General features: G+C 42.6%; 1 protein-coding gene and 4 non-coding genes across 5 annotated transcripts in view; 3 read left to right on the top strand and 2 right to left on the bottom strand.

Annotated features, from left to right (window-relative positions):
- LOC126203931 (prickle planar cell polarity protein 3-A) overlaps positions 1–25,050 on the top strand; it is a 1,288,897-nt gene that overhangs the window by 217,940 nt on the left and 1,045,907 nt on the right. The window lies entirely within an intron of this gene.
- On the bottom strand, positions 13,859–13,931 carry Trnak-uuu (transfer RNA lysine (anticodon UUU)). The gene has a single exon. It is a non-coding gene; the product is annotated as a tRNA-Lys (tRNA).
- On the top strand, positions 14,196–14,275 carry Trnal-uag (transfer RNA leucine (anticodon UAG)). The gene has a single exon. It is a non-coding gene; the product is annotated as a tRNA-Leu (tRNA).
- Positions 16,856–16,928, top strand: Trnak-uuu (transfer RNA lysine (anticodon UUU)). Its single transcript has one exon. It is a non-coding gene; the product is annotated as a tRNA-Lys (tRNA).
- On the bottom strand, positions 17,971–18,043 carry Trnak-cuu (transfer RNA lysine (anticodon CUU)). The gene has a single exon. It is a non-coding gene; the product is annotated as a tRNA-Lys (tRNA).

Genomic DNA, 25,050 nt, shown 5'->3' on the forward strand with positions numbered 1-25,050 from the left:
GGAAATTGGGACACGCTTTAGCTTCACCAATGGCTACTTAGTGAACTAACGACGCATGTACGACCGTTCTTTCAATTCTTCCTGCTACTTACGATTCTTTTCCTGTATCCTATCTGTCTCGCCTGGTCAGTGACACCCTGTCGATTTACGCATTTCCATATGGCGTGATCCGTAGTGCTGTATTTTTGAAGTGTATAGGAATCTGTACTGCTTTGTCTCTTGGGTCATATCCCACATTCTGACGACAACGCGCCGCATGTAGCTTTGCATGTTAGAAAGGTGCAACAGACTAAAAAGTTGGAAGAATTTTAATGAGATGTCACAGACAAGAGCAAGAACATCTGTGGTGATTGAACTGTTTAAAGTGAGATTAGATGAGACACACTGTTCATTTCGTAAAGATATGGCTCTGAGCACTATGGGACTTAACTGCTGAGGTCATTAGTCCCCTAGAACTTAGAACTAGTTAAACCTAACTAACCTAACGACATCACAAACATCCATGCCCGAGGCAGGATTCGAACCTGCGACCGTAGCGGCCTCGCGGTTCCAGACTGCAGCGCCTTTAACCGCACGGCCACTTCGGCCGGCTTGGATAAATCATTTACTTAGAAACCACCCTGAAGTGCACGGAAGAACATTCTGTAGCTACCGCTCCGTGTTTCTCCGAACAATGGAGTCGCCTACCGGCTACCTTCATTGTGAACGCCCGTAGCCTCATGTCAAACACGAGGCCGAATGCTGCGTGTTGCGTCACTCAGTCCACGTTGAGTCACTAGTTCAACAGGCAGAACCGGTATGTAGACGAATGCCTTCCGCAGCCCGGATAGCTCAGTCGGGCCGGCACGGTAGCTCAGCGTGTTCGGTCAGAGAGCCGGTTGGCCTCTGTAATAAAAAAACTGAGTGGAAAGATCAACCACTGAACTTGAACAGGGTGTCTTGCGACGTCCGCAACGACCAAACACAACGATCAATAATGAACAAAAATGTAAAAAAAAAAAAAAAAAAAAAATAAAAAAAAAGTCGGTAGAGCATTAGGCTTTTAACCTAAGGGTCCAGGGTTCAAGTCCCTGTTCGGGCGAAAATTTTAAGTAAATTATGCTCTGCTCCCGTGCACATGTTTACATATGTTGTACCACTTATTCTGTTGCATATACGGTACTCAGAAATAAATCTACCGAACTCATTCAGTTTTTAGAAGTACAATTAATTGCCGAGTGACCTAAGTCTTGTTTCTCACAAACTTTGTGGTACGAATATGATGAAATGAAGTTATTGTTTTTTATAGCTAAGCTTATTAAATTCAAGCCACGACGAGTTTCAGGCATCTACGCCCATTTTCACATGATTACATTCACTTCCTACACAGCACATGGTACAGGTACACGTTAGCAACATACCTACTGTTGTATACTCATATACATCTGTTCGTCACTACATTCCCTATATAATTATACGTATAGAAGGTTCTTATATACGTTAGCTAACACTGCTGTGGTTACTCTTTTCAGATAGTTTAATGTTAGTTAACATATTCTTTGCAGTAGTGTCTCTAAGAAAGATATGATCATAATATCTACGCTCCATAGATTTTGGTTTCTAATCAAAACACTAGATGCTGTAAAGCACTGTGAGGTATTGTAAATCAAGAATGGAAGTAGAGGGAATGCGTAATCCTTTTTTTTATTCCTCGAATGATGCAAAATTTAGCACGAGCGGTGTTAATTCCTGTCCGGTACTACATGGCTTCATGCAGTCTAAATGTCGGATGCACGTTAGTCATTATTTTCCGTTGAAAATATGTCTAGCGAACATATGTGTTCGTAATTAAATTCCATTCCTATACTGAAAGTTACTATAACTAAAAAGCTGCTAGCATTCCTCACACGGTACATCAGCAGATTATATGACGCCAGCTTCACATTCAAAATAACAGGAAGCCGTGCGTCGAATAGTATAAATAATTTAATAAAATCCAGTGGGCGTCTTTATTATTTTAAGGCTTCGCTTCATGGGCTCTAACAGCAAACATATTGTAGGAAAATCTGAGGATCATACAGACTTCCTCATCGGTTAAAACATAATTATATGACAAATAACGAGTCATTCCATCGCTTGGAGTGAAAGCGTGGAGGACTGGCTAACTGGTTCACAGTTTAGCGAAGGCAAAAAAAGTGTCAAATAAGAAAATGCCTAGCAAAGGTCTCCGGCTCTCAAAGTAAATAAGTGACTTCAAAGAACGGGAGAAGAGCAAACAGTATCAATTATTCATTTATCCTTAGGTACTAGGCAAAATATTCAGAAAGTTGCATCACCAAAACATCTTTTTCTGGATCTAATGAATTTAATTCCGTCGGTGGAAAAGGCTTTTAAAATCGTCCAAACTTATCGCGTAGTGCCTCCAGAATTTGTGTCTCTCCTGCTCTGTGACCTGAAAACGCTTCCGTTTTGTATCCCTGTTCATTCTGAAGCGCAGAAAAAGTGACAGGGTTCAGATGCGGTGAGGTGGGTGGATGCGAAACAGTCTTCATTTTATTTATTGCCGAAATTATGTGACACTCAAAACTGTGCGACCCCGAACGTTGCGGTGCTGGAGCAACTGATGTTATGAGCGCTGGAATAGAGGCCGTACTTCCCGCAATGTCGAACGGAATAGTTCTAGAAGCTGAAGCTAGTAACACTGAATAATGATGAAACATTCAGGAGCAAATTCATATCGAATTAACAAGCCAACATTGCTGTCACTTTGGTTCTCACGAGTATTCCTTTACTTCGGTCGTTGTGATAACACTGTCTTCCACTGTCTCAGTTCTTGGTAGCTCTATGGACAAAGTGACGGGTTGCCTAACAGGAAACGGAACTTTATATTGGTACATTGTTCTGCCGCAACTTCAAATCGCCAAACACGAGAAACGGCGTTTATGAAAACGAACACTCTGACCTTACCGTCGTTTCCAAATATGTGCCTGGTTTTTCGACCACAGCGGAGGCACGGTATGTACTAGAAGCACTGTTCCCAGCCACCAACGAATAACGAATTATGCTTTCTTCTTATTACTGTTTATTGTCGCTATTTTTACACAACGGTAACCAGCCTCATTCGGAGTTCGATTGAAGACTGTAGAAAAATGTGGGTCGCGAGCCTGGCGTTCTTTTCTCACGATAATTTAGAAGGAGCTGTCGCTCAGTACATCAGTGTGCGATTTGCAGGGAGGGATGGGGGGGGGGATTTCCCCCCCTCTGCATCAGACCATCTCCTCCTCTGGCTTTAGTTTATGCATCCCAACCTGGGATGTTTATTTCCCACGCACTGGAGTAAAACTTTACATATAATTTAAATTTGTGGAGCCGAACACTGAAAGTTTTTAATACAGTCTTACTATTAATACTATTAATATGTTTGCTTATTAATTATGTAGTAATTATGTAGTAATTAAGTATTTCAAAACATTTAGAACTAAATCATCATTCTCATGTTGTCATTGTTGCTTTCGTCTAAGGTGCGTCATCCGTTTACTTGCGAGCTTGCGGGGGAAGTAGTGTGGCAGTCATACCGCAGAGTCGGGTGAGCTGGGGGCTGAAATTCCCACCCTGGGCCCTGACACAGGGTGGTGACCGGCCCTGTGCGAACATTTACGGTTAGGCCACCTTTTGGCAACGGTATAGCGCGGACTAACGCGCCTGGGACGAAAGCACACATTACTAAATAACCCACCATCGTCTGCTTCTAGTTCCTAGGATACTATTTCGTGGACTTTCTTTAAATACTCTTCTCTTTTTTCATTTCCTTTGGTTTTCATTTCCGTTGTTAGCTGCATATGCAAGTACCAAGTAGGCCGCCGCTGCGATAGTTTATCATCCTTTATACTGCAAGAGCGACACACGTGTGGCACAAATTCTGTTGCTTTGGTATAAATTAACCTGCCGCATGCAACATACGCCGCAAGATGTTGCCGGTTGTAGCATGCTACAAGACGACGCACGCCACATTTCCGTAGCATGCCACAATGTTGCAAGACGTCGCCCCAGCGTAAACGAGGCTTTGGATTGTATTGTATGGTGGATGTGATGTGTTGCGTACGAAACTAAAACTTGGAATCAGATCCAAACGGCGTAGAAAACTGTGAAGAGGTGTCATCCTGCAGCAAGATAACGCTCGCCCTTATTCTGCCAAACGGACAGCCGACGCAATAAAGGAGTTGAGATTCGCGGTGCTGGAACATCCACCATACAGTACAGACCTGGCTCCAAGTGATTTTCATATGTTTGGACCCTTAACGGAAGCACTACAGGGAAGAAGATTTGAAAGTGATGAAGACGTCATTGCTGCAATGCAAAATTGGTTACAGATGCAACCGAAAAACGCATTTTCTGATGAAATAAAAAAAAAAACTCGTAAAACGTCGGGAAAACTGCATTGAAGTCCAGGGAGGATACGTAGAAAAATAAAGCGTGTTTCAGTTTTCTATCATCAGAATAAGTACAGCTTTTCACAAATGTGCCTTTACTTTTTGAATTCCCGTCGTATACCTGTATGTAGATGATTTTGTAAAAAAGCTTTACCTCTAATGTACTTTTAAAGATATAACAGGGGATGGCTTTTCTGATAGTGCATACGCGTGAATAGTGAGTTTCGGCATTAACATCTATTTATAAATAACTGTTTAACCATGGGTAACGCCACGGTCCAAGCTAGTAACATATGTAATTATACTAACCCCCTTTCGTTTAACGTACTGCTTTCTGTCCGCTGTATGGTACAGACAAGATTAAGGGAACGGACAGAGTAGGGGCGTATGTTCCGATCTCGGCGGTTGGCCAGACCGGCTCAGAGGGAGTGCATCGGCGGTTGGCGCCTCCTTCCTGGATGACTCACGCTGTCGACCCTCGCGCTCCCCAAGGACAGGCCCGGGAGGGATGTTTGCACCTGGGGAGACTTCCGTCGGAAGTGGATATGACGTCACCGTCCTCTCCTTTGACCACGCGCTCCACTCCGCCGGACACCATCTAGTGACAGCACGTCTGCCTTCCCTGCCTTTCTCTGGGCCCAGTGGCGTAGAGGATTTATTCTGCCCATTATGAAATGGATGCGAATTTAAAAACAGTAGTTTAGTTTATTATAAAATAATATTTACTGCTACTAGTACGATTATTAGTTTCCTCGCGGTTCGTTTTGGAAAATGCTTACCATTTAGTGCGTTTTTAGTGTAAAATGACGGCTGAGTGGAATAGGTAGCGCGTATTTCGTGTTGACCGCCACTGGCAGCGGAGGCTGACCCTTGACAGAGCCAGCCACTCTTTATGGCGAAACTTCGGGAAGATCGTTAAACAATCGTCTGCCTAAGGATCCGAGACAGAAGGCAAAAGGCAGTACGTGAACAAACTTTAGAGTGAATGGTGTCTTGAGAGCATAAGATGATATCAACAAAAGTAAAAGAAGGCTAATGGAATGTAGTCTAATTAAATCAGGCGAAACTGAGAGAATTAGGTAAGGACATGAAATACGAAAAGTGGTAGATGGCTTTTGCTATTTGGGCAACAAAGTAACTGACGATTGCCAATATATAGAGGATATAAAATGCAAACTTACTGTAGCAAGAAAAGATTTCTAAAAAAGAGGAATTTGTCAATCCACATGTATGCCAGTGGCCTTGCCGGTTCCCGTTATTTCACAGAAGTTAAGCGCTGTTGGCCTTGGTTAGAACTTGGATGGGACACCGTTCGGGTCTTCCAGGTTCTGTTGGCAAGCGGAGTGCACTCAGCCCTTGTGAGAGCAATTGAGGAGCTACTTGAGTGAGACCTCATAGAGCTCGGGTGGTCTGTCTGTTTCTGGAAACGGAAGATATTGCACGCATGGTATGGCCTGCTCGCTCTTTCGATTTGAATCCCACACAGCATGTCTGGGATGCACTAGGCAGACGGGCTCCATCATGTCAGCATCCACACAAATCGCTCTCCAAGACTTGCGAGCAGCTCCTAAGGAAGACTGCCTCAACATGACATTGATGACGTTAACCACAGCATGCTCTGTCGTTGTCAGGCCTGAATTGCTGGCTGAGGTTCCAAGGCAGGTGTAAAATGAATGTGCGCAACGGAAATACTGAACGCGAAAACGAAGATTTGGCCCTGTTTGACAACCCCCTGAAGTACATCATAGGACCTCTTAATGGTGATTATCTCCTTCTTGCTCTTTTAACATATAAGTTACAACGTAAACATAAATGAACGATTAAAGGAACTAGTAACTACCAAATGATAAATGCTGTTTCCGCTTATACATTTAATGTAGATTAAAACCTCTTTATATTACAAATGTTTATATATCAATGTCCAGTGGACATGAAGAGATACAAATGAATTTTCTAATTAATACGATTGATCAATTGCACAAATCTGCCCCATTTTATGGCTACGCGATCTAATATAAATAACGCGAGACGACTGGCACCAAATACGTACCAAACACTCGACGACACTACTTTCAAAGACGATCTACAGTGGTGTGCAAGATCAGTGGAAATAAAATTTAGGTGATCACAGCTGTTTAGCTTTATAGCCCTAATAAGCAGAAGCAGTTAACAGTATCACCTTATGTACTACGTCCGGTTCGTCAGAGTGATGGTTCTCGTACACATCCCAAGATGTTCAGAGTTTCCGCAGTATTGTCCGGTTATCCTTCAGGCCCCGCTACAAAACCGTCCGGCCGCCGCTGTATTGTGCTTCAGCGCTCAGCTGCCCCGGTCCTCCGCCTTGGCTACTTCCTGTGTCAAGCAGGACCAACGCACCTGTGCGTGCTTTTCCACCCAGGGCTGGAGTTCCGCCAGCCGTTTCATCTCCACTGTCGTTCCAACCTCTACTAGTATAGGCAATCATTCATTACGCCGTTTAGATGATAAAGACACTCCGTCACCTTTCATGCAATAAGCGTTAACAACTAATTAGAAGGTGTATGTGACAATGTCAGTCTTCTTTAAATATTCATATATTTGATGTGCAACCTACGAAATGATACCTAATTCCGGTTGTAAATCACAGCAAAGTATGTAGATGAGTGCTTGGTAGGTGCGAAATTGTAGCCATCTTACAAGATGGCCATACCCCATAACCAGTTGTCGGAATGTGTGTGTAAATCTGTTAAGTTGGAAAAAAAATGGAGAACATTTTCGTCTACTGCTATGCATGTTGCAGCTGCTTACCTTCTGTACTCATTGTTTCTACTTCGCTATCACCTGTTGACACTGTTTTGTGGCAAAATAAACGCAACGTTACAAAATTTCCATTTGTTACTTTAATTTTGAACACCAGTGTAGATACAAGGGTTAAGGAATCTTTTCCTGAGGCTTTTGTCTGGAGTGTAAAGTTCTCCTGTGCTTTCCTTGCTCGATACGTTCTTAACGCTGTGTCTGGTAAATGTTCTTCCTCTCAGCGTCGGCGTAGAGTGCACGACTGGGCACTCTGCTGTGGAGGTAGCCCCTCCAGGCAGGCACTCCTGCCGCGTGTTCACTGTCTGGGCGCTCGGCTGTGGGTGCTTGTCACGTCATTAGCTTGCAGTTGCTGCTGTGGTCTGCAGTTTTCCCTAGCAGCAGCCGAGTGTGGCGATCTGAGAGGAGTATCTGTGAGCCTTTTGCCTTTGCTATGTGGATGGACAGCGGAGGGAACGGCATGCACTGGGAGGGGAGGATACAAGTCGCCCGCGCGCCCTCAGCTCGGTTCGTCAGCGCACCTGGCAATGATGTCCTGTCTGATTGCAGAAATATTGTGCCCGATGGACACTATGGATCGGCAGTACGTTCGGGGACTGCTCGATAAACAAATACGGCGGGAGAAATTGAAGAACGTAGAGTCGTTCGACTGCCCCACCGACTCCCGTATGGAGGACATAAAAATAGGCATCCCTGGCGTAGAGAAGCAACTGAAACAGTGGAAAATAAATACGTCGCCAGATCCAGATGGAATCCCAATTCGGTTACACTATGGCATCATCCCCTTGCTTAGCTTGTATTACATGAAGATGGTATCTGTTCTGTAGGAGATGTCCGACAGAACAGATACTATCTTCATATATATATATATATATATATATATATATATATATATATATATATATATATATATATATATTTGACGCTCACCGGCCATTTGACCATCTTCTTCTGTGCAGATGCACAAACAGTGCCCGAATTCTTACGGGAATCGTCAGTAAAGCCGCGAGTAACGAGTACAATTGGCAGGAGCACTATGAATATAGTGCGGGACAATAAGTTGCGAATTTCGGTCTCACTGGAGGCGTGCCAGAGATAAGTCCCTGCAGTCGCACTATCCTCTGTGTCCTCGGTGGCTCAGATGGATAGAACGTATGACATGTAAGCATGAGATCCCGCTTTCGAGTCCCGGTCGGGGCACACATTCAACTGTCCCCGTTGACTTATATCAACGCCTGTATGCAGCTAAGGCTATTCATTTCATTGTAATTAGCTTGTATTTAATGTGAATCTCTCTCTCAGGGCGAAGTTCCAAGCGGCTGGAAATGATGACTCCTGCCCGGACCCGCAAAATTATTTACCAATGTGCTTAACGTCGGTTTGCTGAAGAATTCATGAAGGCATTCTGAGGTCAAACAGAATAAACTGTCTTGACTCAGACAAGGTTCTACCCACAAATCATCACAGATTTAGAAATCATCGCTCGTGCGAAATTCAACGTGCCCTTTTCTCGCTTGATATCATACAGACCGTGGATGCAGGGCAACAGGCAGTTTCCATATTCCTAGATATCCGGACAGCCTTTGACGGGGTTCTCCACTGCAGACTGTTGACAATGGTACCCATATATGCGAGTGGCTCAAAGATTTTTTAAGTAGCGGAACCCATTGCTTTGTCCTCGACAGGGAGTGTTCATCAGGTGTCATCAGGAGAGTCCCAGGTTTGTATGACTGGACCGCACTTATCCTCTATATACATAAATGACCTGGCGGACAGCGTTAGCAGCAATTTACGGCTATTTGCTGACGGTGCTGTGGTGTATGGGAAGGTGTCGTCCTTCAGTTACAGTAGTGGGATGTAAGATGACCTAGTCATAATTTCTAGATGGTATGGTGTATGGCAGCTTGCTCTAAATGTTGGGGACTGTAAGCTAATGCAGATGACTAGAAAACACAATCGTGTAACGTTCGAATACAGCATTGGTAGTGCCGCGTTTTACACAGTCACGTCGTTGAAATATTTGTGCGTATCGTTGCAGTGCCGTATGAAACGGAATGAGCACCTCAGGTTGATAGTTCGGAACGCCAATGCTCGACTTCGTTTTGTTCGGATAAGTTTTGGAAAGTGTGGCGCATCTATAAAGCAGACGTCATATAGATCGCTAGTGCGGCCCATCCTTCACTACTGCTCGAGTGTGTGGAACCCAAACCAGTTCGGGTTAAAGAAGACATCGAAGCAATTCAGAGGCGTGCTCCTAGCTCTGTTACCGGTAAATTCGATTAGCACGGAAGTGTTACGGAAACGCTTCGTGAAGTCAAGTTGGAATCACTGGAGGAAAGATGACGCTCTTTTCGCGAGAAGACTGTTGAGAAAACTTAGAGCACTGGCATTTGAGGGCGACTGCAGATCGATTGTACTGCCGCCAACATACGTTACGCGTAAGCACCGCGAAGATGAGAAACTAGAAACTAGAGCTCGTACAGAGACAGTAGATTTTCCCTTCCTCCATTTGCGAGTGGATCAGAAAAGGAAATGGCTAGTAGCGGTGCGTGGTAGCCACCGTCTTACATCCTACAGTGGCTTGCGGAATATGTATGTAGATGTAGACTCGATGCCCAGTCGTGTTAGAACCATTGTTGCTGTTAGAGGCGGCAGTCCACATCTGCATCAACACTCAGCAAGACACCTTACGGTGTTCGGCGGAGTCCACACTGTGTATCACTGTCGCTTCACGCTTTCCCTGATCCAGTCGAGTATGGTTCGCGGGAGGAACGGTTGCTGGGCTCGACATCTCCAATTTCATCTTCATGATTTCCTCGCGAGATATACGCAAGAGAAAGCAGTCGAAATTTTAAAGGTAGACCATACCGTGATGCAGAACGCGTCTCTTGCAGCGTCTGCCACAGAAGTTGGCCGAACATCTCCGTGATTCTTTCGCACTTACTAAATGAACCTTTAGCGAAACGTGCTGCCGCTATCGATCCGATATGGTGCGGATACCAGGAATACTCTCTTTCAAATTCTTAAGGTGACAGGGGTAAAATACAGGGAGCGAAAGGCTATTTACGATTTGTACAGAAACCAGATGGCAGTTATAAGAGTCGAGGGACATGAAAGGGAAGCAGTTGTTGGGAAGGGGGTAAGACAGGGTTGTAGCCTCTCCCCGATGTTATTCAATCTGTATATTGAGCAAGCAGTGAAGGAAACAAAAGAAAAACTCGGGGTATGTATTAAAATCCATGGAGAAGAAATAAAAACTTTGAGGTTCGCCGATGACATTGTAATTCTGTCAGAGACAGCAAAGGACTTGGAAGAGCAGTTGAACGGAATGGACAGTGTCTTGAAAGGAGGATATAAGATGAACATCAACAAAAGCAAAACGAGGATAATGGAATGTAGTCGAATTAAGTCGGGTGATGCTGTGGGAATTAGATTAGGAAATGAGACACTTAAAGTAGTAAAGGAGTTTTGCTATTTGGGGAGCAAAATAACTGATGATGGTCGAAGTAGAGAGGATATAAAATGTAGACTGGCAATGGCAAGGAAAGCGTTTCTGAAGAAGAGAAATTTGTTAACATCGAGTATAGATTTAAGTGTCAGGAAGTCATTTCTGAAAGTATTTGTATGGAGTGTAGCCATGTATGGAAGTGAAACATGGACGATAAATAGTTTGGACAAGAAGAGAATAGAAGCTTTCGAAATGTGGTGCTACAGAAGAATGCTGAAGATTAGATGGGTAGATCAAATAACTAATGAGGAAGTATTGAATAGGATTGGGGAGAAGAGAAGTTTGTGGCACAACTTGACCAGAAGGGATCGGTTGGTAGGACATGTTCTGAGGCATCAAGGGATCACCAATTTAGTATTGGAGGGCAGCGTGGAGGGTAAAAATCGTAGAGGGAGACCAAGAGATGAATACACTAAGCAGATTCAGAAGGATGTAGGCTGCAGTAGGTACTGGGAGATGAACAAGCGTGCACAGGATAGAGTAGCATGGAGAGCTGCATCAAACCAGTCTCAGGACTGAAGACCACAACAACAACAACAACAAGATGGACGAGCAATATTCAACGAGGATCCTTCCAATGAATCTCAGCGTGGCATCTGCCCGACCTACGATTAATTTTATGTGGTCGTTCCATTTCCGTATCGCTCCGTATGCATTATCTTAGGTATTTTATGGAAGTAACTGAATGCAGTGAATGTTCTGCAATCGTGTAATCGTACAGTATAAGGTCTCTCTGTCCTTATATTGGCACTGCGTTACATTTGTTTATGCGGAGGGTCAGCTGCCACTCACTGTTCCAAGCGTCGATCCACTGCAAGTCTACCTGCATTTCACTATAATGTTCTAGCATCACGACTTCCCTGTATAGAACAGCATTGCCCGCGAAAAGCCTCATCCGACGTTAACTTTTAGGTCGTTTATATATATATTGTGAAAAGTAATGGTCGTACGACTCTCCCTTGGGGCACTCCCGTAGTTTCTTTTACGTCTGAAAACTTCTCTCCGTTCAGAATGACACGCTGCATTGTGTTTGCTATAAACTGAGGCTCGATACGCCCTTACTTTGTGCACTGTGCGCAAGGGTGCGGAACTGTATCGAACGTCTTTGGGAAGTCAAGGAAGACCTGGGCGTCATTTCTACTTTTTTCTAGCTCTCACGCAATCTTGGTTTTCGGAATCCATGTTGATTCCTACAGAGGAAATTTTCGGTCTACAGGAACGTCATAATATGCGGGCGTAAAACATATTCCAAAATTCTACGACAGACCGACGTCAGAGATATAGCCCTATAGTTTGGTGCGTCTGCTCGACGACCATTCTTGACAACGGGAATAAGCCGTGACTTTTTTTCCCCCCTAATTATTTGGTACGCTTCGCTCCTCGCGATAGCCGATAAAAGAGGGGTGAATTCTTCTGCGTACCGTGTTTTGCATCCTGTATAACAGCAAATTGTCTACAAATTTAATAAAATATTCTCCCTCCTATACTACGTACGTACAACAAGTGAAACTTCGCTATTTGCTAGAAGTTTTCCGCTTCGACCCATGTTTACCATTTACTACTTTTGCTTCGCCTTCTCAGCTGTCTTCGTTGACCCTGCTTTTCTCCGTGATACTTTTGTATCGTAGCGATTCTTGTGTGGCGGCCTCTGTTTTTTCTATAGTTTCCACGTTGGCCTCTGGAGTCGACTGTTTGTACGTCGGGTACGGGGGGGGGGGGCGTTTATTTGTCCGCACCGGCTGTACCGAGCTTTTGATTCTGGCCACAACCGACCCTGTCACGGCGCCGGCGTACATTCCGTTGGCTCACTTTTATTGACGAGCACGGAGCTTTTGCGGGTAGTTTGCGCTCAAATAATCCGTTGCAGTGCACATCGAGGATGTTCATGACTGCCCACTGTAATATAAGGTCCGTGGCTGCAACAATATAGGCTGGAATGTGCTCTGTTTAGAACAGCATTTACAGATAAATACTGGAGTTTGCAATCTATCTGCCAACAGATCGCTTGCCGTTGCCTTCCGACTGTACCGAACCGTGTGGTCTCACACAGCGCGAGATCTCTCTTTCGCAGTCCATTCGTTGGCAAATGATATACCCCAACATTTGTCGCCATCTATATCTGCCGTTAACGTCCTCCTGAGCATCGCAGTATTCTTTTGATTTCTTTGAGAAACTGGCTGTACATAAAAAAATTGCAATGTCTTTTTTTCCTTTTTTATCCTTTACCTGAACTTGTATAAACACATTGATGCCAGGAAAAAGTTTGGGTAAAGAATGAAAAATAGAATACATTATGTTTTGCAGAAGGTGGAGTTTTAAAAAAACTGAATTTAATTAGCAAATAGGGAAAATGGCAACTTCTAATTCCAGCAAGATGATAGTAAAAGCCCGTTAAATATCACAAATTTCTGTCTCTGACAGAGCGATTCAAGAATAGCGTAAGCCGAACTTCCCCACGAAGACCACACATAGTACAAGGTTAAAGGTAAAGCTTGGGATGATACCTCTCGATGTGATAAGACTGCGGGATACAGCACAGTCTCGCGATGATTAAATCATGATAATCCTGCTGCTTACTATATTTTAGTCTGTGCTTTTTTTTTTTAACGTAATAAACTTTTATTTACAAAATAACAAGTACAGTTATGAGATTCGAAGGTACTTTCAATTTCTATTTCTCTTAGTTATCGAGCCTTTTTCTTTTCTTTTCTGGTATGTAACTTTGTTGCAATTGTCTGTTTCGTTATATGTTGTGCGTTTGCAGGTTGATTTACACAGTTGCACTGATTTGTAAGTCAGTGGAGCAAATTTTTTCATTTTTCAGTTTTGTTTGCATTTTTGTTAAATTTTTATGGGTTATTGATTCAAACACTTCTAAGTTCTTGACTCTAGGTAGAGTTATTGGTCTGGTGCCCTTATGTGGCATGTAACTAATATTAGAGTTGTCTTATTGGCTAAGGCTTACATCTAGGAGACAAAGGACAATGACAAATATGAATGAATATTGTATAATATATAGCGAAGGTGTCCACGAGATGGTGATTGAAGGGAAGAGAGTGAGAGAGAGAGAGAGTCGGTGTTTCTCCTATTGGTAATTGTTGTTGATAAATCATAACTTTTAATACCGAAACCGTCAATTTAAAATTTTCGCCCGAACAGGGACTTGAACCCTGGACCCTTAGGTTAAAAGCCTAATGCTCTACCGACTGAGCTATCCGGGCTCTGGCGAGAGAGAAGTTGGAAACACGTTATCCACTGCTAACGTGTGACGCACTGCTGATGTTGTGTAGGAGGCGCATGGCCCCGTTACGTATACAGTATTATCAGGCGGCGAGCGATTGGGGAAAGTTTGGTGGCAGCCGGGAAAACGCGCTTTGACGATTTGGTGTACTGAAGTACGTAAGCCATGCGTCACCTCATAATGCATTTTTCCCAAATACGATGCGATATCTGTATAGCATATGTCACATTGCACATTTTAGGAAGGTAGCGTGGCCGAGCGGTCTAAGGCGCTGGTTTTAGGCACCAGTCCGAAAGGGCGTGGGTTCGAATCCCACCGCTGCCAAAATTTTTGAAAAAAGGTAGAACTATAAAAATGTAGCGTGTCTCGTGCTAATTTTACTGTTCCTAATGTTCTAGCGACTGAGCTACCCGGCGTGTCCTATGGAGAAAGCGTTGTCCTCTGCAGACTCTTGAATAAATACGGATGGAATGACATGGGAGCCGTTCGTCCTTGTGTTAGAGTACAAATGTTCTAGGTTGACAGTCTACATAACAGGCGGACGGCTATCCAGCTTGATTTCTTGTATGATAAAACGCGCAACCTCATGCAATGTGTGCCACTCTTCAGTCACGTAAAGTGGTTTCCACGTACAACAGGGAAAATTAACGAGGTACTAAAAAAGAAGTACCGTAACACAGTTATAGCTCATGCGACAGTGCGTAGAGTCAGAAAACTGTCGTAAAGAACTAGTACGAATGCACAACGAGAACAGAGATCGATAAGGAAGAGAGGGTCATCAACAATAAAAGAGAAAATACACTATGTGATTTTCATGTGAAAAGACCGGGTCAAGTAACTGTAATTTAAATCCACCGAAAATAATGAATCGGACCAGGAGAGAGAGAGAGAGAGAGAGAGAGAGAGAGAGAGAGAGGAAGAGGAGGAAGGAGGGAGGTAAAAAGTGAATTATCTGCAAAGCAGGCGATGAGAATTGGAAACGTTACACGAAAGTAACGTATTTGTAACGTATCGTCAGATTTCCTTTCATCTAAGCTGTGCTCCAAAGTCAGTCGTTACTTCTGAATACATCCTCCATTGGCCATCTTCTTTTCTTTTTTTTCGTTAAAAGGTTAATAAAGCTTTGTATGTACGAGTTTCCCTCACGGACATCTATTTCCTGTATAAACGTCACTTAGAACTTTGAAAATCTCTCTTCCTACCACCTCCCAGCTACTTCCACTCTCAATCAGCATGTGGTACTGCAAGACAAGAACAGTTTCTCTTGGATTAATGTTTAATACGAAGAGATCATCATCCAAGGAGTTTAGACGACAGCAGAAGGTAGTGAAACACTTGCGGAACAGGTGGAAGAAAGAGTAATAGATGCTGCTCAAACACTTCCATGAGGCTCATTGTGCAAGGAGAGGTACAAGAAGAATCCAGGGGGATGATCTTCTTCAGGAGGATGTTCGTCCACGCCACATTTGGAGGAAAACGCAGATAGATCTTCGTGAGGGAAGAGGGGGAAAGATTCGAACTGTGCCTTACAAACTTCGGAAGGGTCCATAATTTAACGTCTCCTTCAGCTGGTCATCTCTCTCGAAGCTGACCAGGGTAGGGAGGATGTTGCCGGTTGATACTTGTAATTATATTTACTCTGGCAATATTCATTAGTCATGAGATGATCTATTGCTTATTCCATGATGTACGTTCGTTCGTGAGAAATAAATCATAGATCTATTGGAATCACGCTGTTGTGTGTCTGTAGTAATGCCGTTTTTACAATGGAATATTAGTAGCAGTTCTGGACTAGGTGACAAACCCGGAATGCCCGGGTATTCATTTTACCAAGTATCTATTCCCAATTATCTATTACAAACGAAAAAAAAAAAATTAACTACATTTGTATTTTCGTTTCCATGTATCCGTTGGAAAACCCTCGAAGTTTTGAAACAGCCGTACAAAGCGGTATGCCTGAAGTACAAATGTATAAGTACAGTATTCCGGACATTATCTGCAAGCTGGGCGCGGCTGCTGCGTGTGTCTACAACGCGCCTTTGTAAACGTCTCTATGGCAGTGCCTCTTCATAGCTGTATAGACAGCTATTGTTTTCGCCTTCAGACGTTTGCTCTTCGCAGTTGAAACCTGTCAAAAGTGCTGCCAGGAGTCAGGGATCTCCTGAAGCTGACTCGATCGTAGGATCGTCGTAGCAGTAAAGAATAAATGTATTAAAACTTCATGCATGGCGCAACATTTTTTTCATGTAGTTTAGTGTTTGTGGCGTCATATCTCGAACTGTGTATGGTACTATGGTACAGTTTTGTAGGTGCATTTAGTGGCATATGTCGGTACTGTCTGCTGAATAAATTGCGAATAGAGTTACTAACACAGAAGTAATGAATTTAAATGTCATGCATGATGCGGCAGTTTTTCACGCATCTCGTTGTTTATGACGTCGTTTCTCATGATCTATGATAGGTGAGTGGTTCTTATCCCCGCAGCCGATTGTTGCCTGACAGTAGGGGGTATGTATACTGAGTTCGATTGAAATCGGTCTAGCAGTTTAGGAGGAGATGACAAACATACAAACAGTCACATACGTACGTACATTTCTGTACCATGTATAGATTCCTTTAAATTCATTTAAATTGTCGTGAAAAAGATTTGTCTGAGAACTGACACTACATTCTTTATTTACTTTAGTCAGACAGTTGACAAGAACCGAAAAAGTACCGTGAACCGTTCGATAAATAAACAGCGACCGAGTACGGATCCTGGTAGCGAAGCCGATTTCACGCGTGCGTATATCGCCGGTTGGGCTTGGGCAACAGGCCAAGCGTCCCACGTTACACGTCACCTGTTACAGTTACTCATCGGCATGCTGGCAGCAAATTTTCCTGCTGGGAATATCGCATAGAAGAGCCCGGATAGCTCAGTCGGTAGAGCATTAGGCTTTTAACCTAAGGGTCCAGGGTTCAAGTCCCTGTTCGGGCGAAAATTTTATGTTAAATATTTTGTCTAATAGACCGCAGTCTGCTTATTTGAAATACGAAGACAAACGAGAGAAATACTCAATTTTTATCCATTACAGATGTAGAACACTACGACTGAAGTGAACAAACGGTTTCAGAAATAACTGCAATTAGTTGTCTTTTGTGATGGCATAATTTTTATTTTACTGCGATTGGTTTTAAGTCGTCTAGTGACTCATCATCAGATGCTACACAGTTCTATTGATAGTTATAGTATTAAAGGGCTCTTTGTGCTGTGTAATAAGCATAACTGCAAAAAAATGAATAATGTTTTCCAAATTGACTTGTGCACCAGGGTTAATCCCACGGATTCAAATTACACTACTATCCCAAAAATCGTACAATCGACTACTAATAACTGTGTACCATCTGATAAGTGACAAGGCGACTCGAAACTACTAACGCTAAAATGAAAATAATATAACATAGCCAAAGGCGACTGGCTGCAGTTATTTCTAAAAAACTTTAAACAAAACAACGTCTCAATATCCCAGATTGGAAATACTGATTTTACTACAAGGTACGTATTATATAGATCAAGTGTACGTAAGGTTACGTAACTTCTCACGTAACTCAGCAGCTAATTTTTACATCTTGAGGTTAGATTGTACTCTGAATTCCAGCAAGCTGCTACCGAGGAAATGTTGCTAATAATGTCGAAATCTGGTATTACAGAAGCAACTGTAACACCGACTGCAATCTTAAAATGTATGCACAAGTAACATCGATCTTCTGCTATAGTGACTTCCTTCGTACGTACTCTACGCGTTTTAATGCTCATGCCACAATTATGAGGTGGATTTTGTTCAGTTTTATACAAAGTATTGTGTTTGTGCCATCCATTCATCGAAACCTTTTTACTGCGCTGTCGCTTGTGTCTCTCCATTAAACACTCATATTTTTTATTAAATGTCTTAGAGGAGAAAGGTTAGCCAAAAGGATAGTAACTTGCTTAAACAGCGATCAAGTTTTTCGGCCTTCTATACGATCGATATAAAAAATTACACCCGAACAGGGACTTAAACCCTGGACTCTTAGGTTAAGAGCCTAATGCTCTACCGGCTCAGCTATCCAGGCTCCGAACTCGTTCTCTGTCTGCTCATACCACGGTGGTGAATCAGTGCTGAACCTGACTTCGGGAGCTCTATGCGTGACGTTAAGCAATTTTGAACGTCGCGTGGTTCGTATTAAGTCACCCCAGTGTGTCTCCAGATATCTAGGATGTTTGTGATGAGCCTCATATAGTATTTAATTCCTACGTCTCTGTAACGTAAGAACCCCAAATGGCCAGAAGACTTACTGTTGCTTAATGAAATATTCGTCGCACAGTGGACTCATAGCTACCATGAGATCTTCGATATTCGGTGGTCTACGAGGGATGTTCAGTAAGTAATACAATACTTTTTGTCTGAAATCAGATTGAATTTATTCATGTCCCGATTCACGGATTACTCCACTCTCTTCTAGCTACAAAACGCTAGTTTTCAACATGATCTCCAAAAAAATGGCTCTGAGCACTATGGGACTCAACTGCTGTGGTCATAAGTCCCCTAGAACTAAGAACTACTTAAACCTAACTAACCTAAGGACATCACACACATCCATGCCCGAGGCAGGATTCGAACCTGCGACCGTAGCGGTCGTGCGGTTCCAGACTGTAGCGCCTTTAACCGCTCGGCCACTCCGGCCGGCACATGATCTCCGTTCAATGCAAAGGCCACCTTGTTGAGTGGGTTTGTACGCTCGTATGGTACCATTCTACTGGTCGACGAAGCCAGCGTCTCGCAGCATCCATAACCGAAGCATCATTCACATGCTGGTTCCCGCGGAGTGCAGCCTTCATTGGGCGAGACCATGGGTGTAGGGGGGCAACGAAGAACAGTCCAATGAAGTTTTGTGAGCTCCACTCGGACGCGCAGACTTATGTGAGGCCTTGCGTTTCACGGAGAAGGAGAGGTTCGTTTGCATTTGTGTAGCGAATAACACAGCAAGAGTCACAGCTGTGTGCGCCAACCGGCATAAGTGAGATAGGACAGGTGTGCGCTACCTTGTTGCGATGATGACAGACGCCCCGCTCAACGATTCACCGTGTTTTTATTCACTGCCAGGTCTCCGCAGACATTCCTTAAGCGCTTAAGAATATCTGCGATGGTCTGATCTTCCACCAAAATAAACTCAATGAAAGGCGACTGCTTTGAAAGCACCTCCATTACAGACGCCATTTTTAAGGCTACTTATAACGCCACCACCTATCAGAACTTCATGAAACTATAGGGGCTGGAACGGGAATATTCCTCGATGTCCTATAAGAAATTTTCGAACAAAATTGGCCAATAAAGAAAAAGTGTCACATTACTTATTGAACGCCCGTCGTATAACTGGAACAGTGTATGCAAAATCGTTGAGGAAAATCTTGTAATCCATGAACTGGGTGATGACACACACACACACACACACACACACACACACACACACACACACACACACACGACCAAGCAACCATTTCCCATTAATAATTAGATAATAAACGCACTTGCTTGATGAAGCTTTGAGTGAGTTAATACTAAAACTGAACACACACACACACACACACACACACACACACACACACGACCAAGCAACCATTTCCCATTAATAATTAGATAATAAACGCACTTGCTTGATGAAGCTTTGAGTGAGTTAATACTAAAACTGACCATAAAAGTGAAACTGCAAGTATTAAAACGCATACAACAATATTCACCATAATCAGTTGTAAACACTGATGTAGTGTCGCCTCGTACAGCTACAGTGGAGAGTAGGGTCTTGCCGTATAGTGTAACACACTCGTTAAATTTCGCTGCCCTGAATTGGTGTACGCCTTCATTATCAGATTGTGTGTGCCCTCTGCTGCTGGCGGTCATGTTCGTCAGCTCGGGGTTGCATCTGCAGCAAAGAGGATTGTGCAACTGAATTAATGTTGTTCTCATAAAATAAACATCAATGAGACAAGGCAAAAAATACTAGTACGTTGGAAACGTGTACTTCTCCAGTTACATAATGCTAGTTTGTAGCAATGTAACAAATGAAGGATATTCACGTTAATGGATTCTTTCACTGCTTCTTGGTAGGCCAGTGTCATACTGAAGGAAACAAGTAATTTGCTTATTTCCTCTCCTAATGTTGGTTTTTACATACCGGCTTTCTGTCAATTAGGACATACATAAATTTAGCCAACATTGTCCGTGGAGCGCTGCGATCTGGTACTATACTTTGGTTAAAAACAACAATCAAGATCACAATAATATTTTTTTTGTTATGACCCGTTTCGGCTTATGTTAAAACTATCCTCAGATTTCTTTTTTTTTTCGGGGGGGGGTGGGGGAGGGGGGAGCTATGGGTGGTGTCGGCGACTACTTTTCACCTGATACCACGGTAGTACATATCACGTGAAAAACCGAGGAGCCGCCAGCACAATCCATGGGGCCCAAAAAAATCTGAGGACAGCTTTAACATAAGCCGAAACCGGTCATCATAAACACATAGGTATAAAACAATTATTCTTGGTATCAAACGCAAATTGTAAGCTTCTCACCTTTAAATAATGTTTTCTTCTCAAGAGAAAGGTGAAAAGTGATATGAATATTGATACACTTATCGTATTACACATCATTTTATTCCTCTTCGAAATGTTTGAACTGTGTAGCTGTTGTCCAAATATAGACTTTCGAAATAATGTGCACCCTGTCACATGCTTGAATTGCATGTTTCACTTACATCCCAACTACTAACTTGTAGACGAACATTTTCGTGCTTTCTCTAGCGATTGCCGAAACAAAAGTGAGGGACTACTTAAAATTAAATGTAGCCATACAACAGGAAAATATCATGTGCTTTTTCGATTTTGGCGAGTTTTTCGACTCCCGACTCTGACGTTCTGCGTAAGAAACTCACACGTGTAAAACTGTATATTTTCCAAGCTCTACACAGTGGCTCCATTCGTAGCATACATCTCACTAAAAGTTTGTAACCCACGAGAGAAACGGGTCACAACAGACCGGTGTAGTATCAAGGTTCCTGCAAGGATCGATTAATTATTGGTTTCTTTACTTTTCTCGTTACGTTTAATAGCATGTCAAATGTTTTCTCCCATTGTTCACGCACTTACGATGTCCATTTATGCCTAAATGCAAGCTCATTCGGTAGGACAGCGTTAACGTACTTGCCTTTTCACATTTGGTACAAGACACAGACCTGGACTTCAGTCCATGTCAACCTCGAGCAACCTTAGTGTCTCTCAGTACAAAGATTCTGTTACACACCCAGTCCTAAACGACGTATGAACAACTTTCCCTCACTCATCAAAGAACGTGGTCATTTTGGTAAACTGAACACACAGCTGCCGTTTGTAAGAAGGTATCGTCTCCCTACGTACACCATAAGTATATTTAGAAAGATAATTCCTCTGTAGCTCTGAAAGCAGCTCGTACCTAACGAGTATTGGACCGGAACTTGTGGGCGATACATCTAGATGGTAATCTTTTCGACCAAACGACTCCATGCAGTGTGCAGTTAGCTACGCGCGGGCAAGCTCATTTTCTCTAGTACTGCTTCGACGCTAAATACCACGCTAGTCTAAGACTCCATCAGCGGTTTTACTGGCGTGATCGGGATAGGTAATGCAAGACATGAATTGTTGGACATGTGTTGTGATACCGTAGACATCGGTCATGCACCAGCTCTCTAAAGCCCATACATTTATTACAGAATTGATCCTATAGCCTTTATGTAAGTAGGCATATTAACGAACAATATTTAATTACGCGTAATTCTATCAGAGACAGCAATGTATTTTGAGGAGCAGTTCGACGGAATCAACACAGTGTATAAAGTAAGATGTAAGATGAATATCAACAAAAGCAAAAAAAGGATAACGGAATGTAGTCGAATTAAATCAGTAATGGTGTGGAAATTAGACTAGGAAACGAGACACTGAAAGTAGGCGTAGTAAATCAGGTTTGCTATTTGAGCAGAAAATAACTGGTGATGGCCGAAGTAGAATTAATATAAAATATAGACTGGGAATGGCAAGAAAAGCTTTTCAGAAGAACAGAAACTTGCTAACATCGAATATACATTTAAGTTTTAGGAAGTTTTCTGAAGGTATTTGTCTGGAGAGCAGCCTTCTATGGAAGTGAAATATGTACGATAAAATGTGTAGGCTAGAAGAGAACAGATACTTTTGAAATGTGGTGCTACAGAAGAATGCTGAGGATTAGATGGGTAGAGTGCGTAAGTAATGTGAAGGTACTTAATAGAATTGGGAAGAAAAAATTGTAATAAAAATTGACTAAAAGAAAGGATCGGATAAACATTCTAAGACATCAAGGTATCACCGGTTTAGTATTGGAGGGAAATGTGGGAGTAAAAATCATAGAGGGAGACCAAGAATGAAGATATTAATCAGATTCAGAAGGATGTAGGTCGCATTAGTTACTTGGAGATGAAGAAGCTTGCACAGAATATAGCGTCATGGAGAGATTGATCAAATCAATGTTAGGACTGAAGACCACAACAACAACAATAACTGAAACGGCTGCATAAATCCGTAGGGTTAATGATATTGACGAAACCAGAGTATTATAGTTCAAACCAAGTAAATGTCTACTGACCAATATTCAGACATGTGTGAATAGTTCCCTCACATAAATTACGGTTTCAAATGAAAAACACTTACATAGTAATTGTAACGTGAGCAGAGCATCGAGTATAGAGAACGTGTGAGCAAAGTTCACTCAGCTGCATATTAAATCGTGGGAATCAACAACAAACACTCTTAGCCCGAAAGAGCAATTCCCAGTATCCATCCTGACACAAACTAAAATTCTTTACCCTGAATAACCACTACGAAAACATGCACAAATAAACGAAGTTCGTTAATCGTGCAAAATCAATCACCGAAACACACAGTCAGATAACCTAAGCCCAGAGAAAAGTGTATTGTGCGCGTGGCCGCTCCGTCGCACAGTTCTGTCCACCGACTCAGCAACGACGACCAACCAATATACAATGACGACATAATAGCGACAGGCCACGCTAGTCCTACAGCACGCCGTTAAGTGCTTTCTGTGACAATTTTAAATACTTAAATAATGACTACCATTCATATCTGAAGCTAAATGCACACATGTAAGATATTAGAACACTGTAAAAACAGCTGTCGTCATTTTGTGACCTTTCATTGGGAAAACAACACAAGATCAAACACATTAGTTAAAAAATTCACACTTCATTCCTTTATCCGTTTTCATAATGACTAGAAATTATGTAAAATTATAAATACACATGACCAATTTTGAAGAACGGGTATCCTTCTGCTCCTTAGTTGAAATATCTTTTATTTACTTACTTCATTCAATTTAAGTCGCGCCTGCAACGTAGTTTCATAAAATTGTATTAATAAATATTTACAAGCTAGTCACTTAAAATATATCAGATTACAAACTGTTAGTACTTAACAACTAAGAATATTAGCTAAGTCTCTGGGAGACCATGCTGCCGCTATTTATGTGCGGCTGTGGAGGACTTACAGTATAGTTACGGAACATTATTGCTATTGACATCGTCCTTTGACATTTCACATATTCACGACGCTCCAGTAGTTCAGTTTTATTAATTTAGTTGTCTATAACAGTTCAGAACAATTGTAACTTTCTTAATATTTATTTGCGAATCATGCTTGAAATTGTAATGAGCTCTTCTCATTACTGTAGTTTCTCTGTATTCTTGCTTTTTTTGTCCCATGTTTGAAGGGTCTGCAATGTACTGTCGCTGAAAGAGTATAATGTTCGTTTTCCAATTTGCCCACCTTAGCTGCTTCACCTCGTCAGAACACTCACTATTGCCTCTCACTCCCAGAGCAGGCTTCTCGTAATGTCGTAATAGGGATTTTCATGGTAGGGAGTATACACGGTGTTTGCTTCGTAATTCATGTTACACACTCCTACAGGTTGTAGAGGGGACTTAGTAGATCAAGTTTTACCTAGCGCCCCATGCCCGAAAGCATCACCCTAGAGATTCTGTAGTTTTGAAGCCATAACTGCGAAAATTAGTACCTGGTTTTACAGTATTTGCCCAGTGACTAAATTTACACATGAGCAATGGGCGTAACAATATAAAAATTCGATTAAAGAAAGACAAAAGAAAACTGTGCAGATGACACAGTCCACGCGAGCGAAGCAGCGGGCGCTAAGCTAGTTTTGAGTAAACCAGTAAGAAGCAAGCAAATAAAAAAGTAAGGTAACCATACGTTCAGGACTATGTGAACGCTGAGGTATGCTACGCTGCTGTAATTGGCTAAGACGGTGTTATTAACGTGAAAACTCAATGTGGAATGTGATGACCAAATGGAGTACACGTCCTCTACGGTTACACGGGTGGATTTGGGAGAAAAGCCACAGCTTAAGAGATTCTTGCGGAAGAGGGATGTAAGAACAGACGTGGTTTTTTATCGTCGAAAACATTAACGGCAGCGTAATACAAACATTGCAAAGCAAATTCTTTCAGCAATCTACATTAAAAACTCGTCGCAATATAGATTGTTGTCAGATGGCGAAAACGAAAAAGGCTGCTCCTGATAATGAAGTCTGAAGTTGCTCATTGTACTAAATGGGTGACCTGTTTCCGAAGAGTTTCCTCCGTTTGACACAACACCCTCGTACAGAAGTACTGTATGAGTAACTGTTTCGCGCGAACAGGTACTTTTCCCTGGACCATGAGTTTAAAAGCCCAATGCTCTACCGACTGAGCTATCTGGACTCATGCTTGCGTTGTTTACGGACCTGTTTTCACTCGGCCCGGTGGTGGTGAGTCAGTACACAGAGAAACTGCGTGGGCTGACGTCTGACGGACTGACAGCCACGAGCGCACGCGCGTGAAACGCCACCAGGACGCATTTTGCTCACAGTGCTTCTCACACAGCAGGAGCAATAAGCAGTAGGAAGATAAAAACTATCATCTGTGCAACAAAATATCTCTCGATCTACCCATTGTAGCTTGGGTTGGTTTTTTCTGTCTCCAAGTATTTCAAGGGAATGAAGGCGTGC

This window comes from Schistocerca nitens, chromosome 9 (assembly GCF_023898315.1).
Source record: "Schistocerca nitens isolate TAMUIC-IGC-003100 chromosome 9, iqSchNite1.1, whole genome shotgun sequence".
Lineage (NCBI taxonomy): Eukaryota > Metazoa > Arthropoda > Insecta > Orthoptera > Acrididae > Schistocerca > Schistocerca nitens.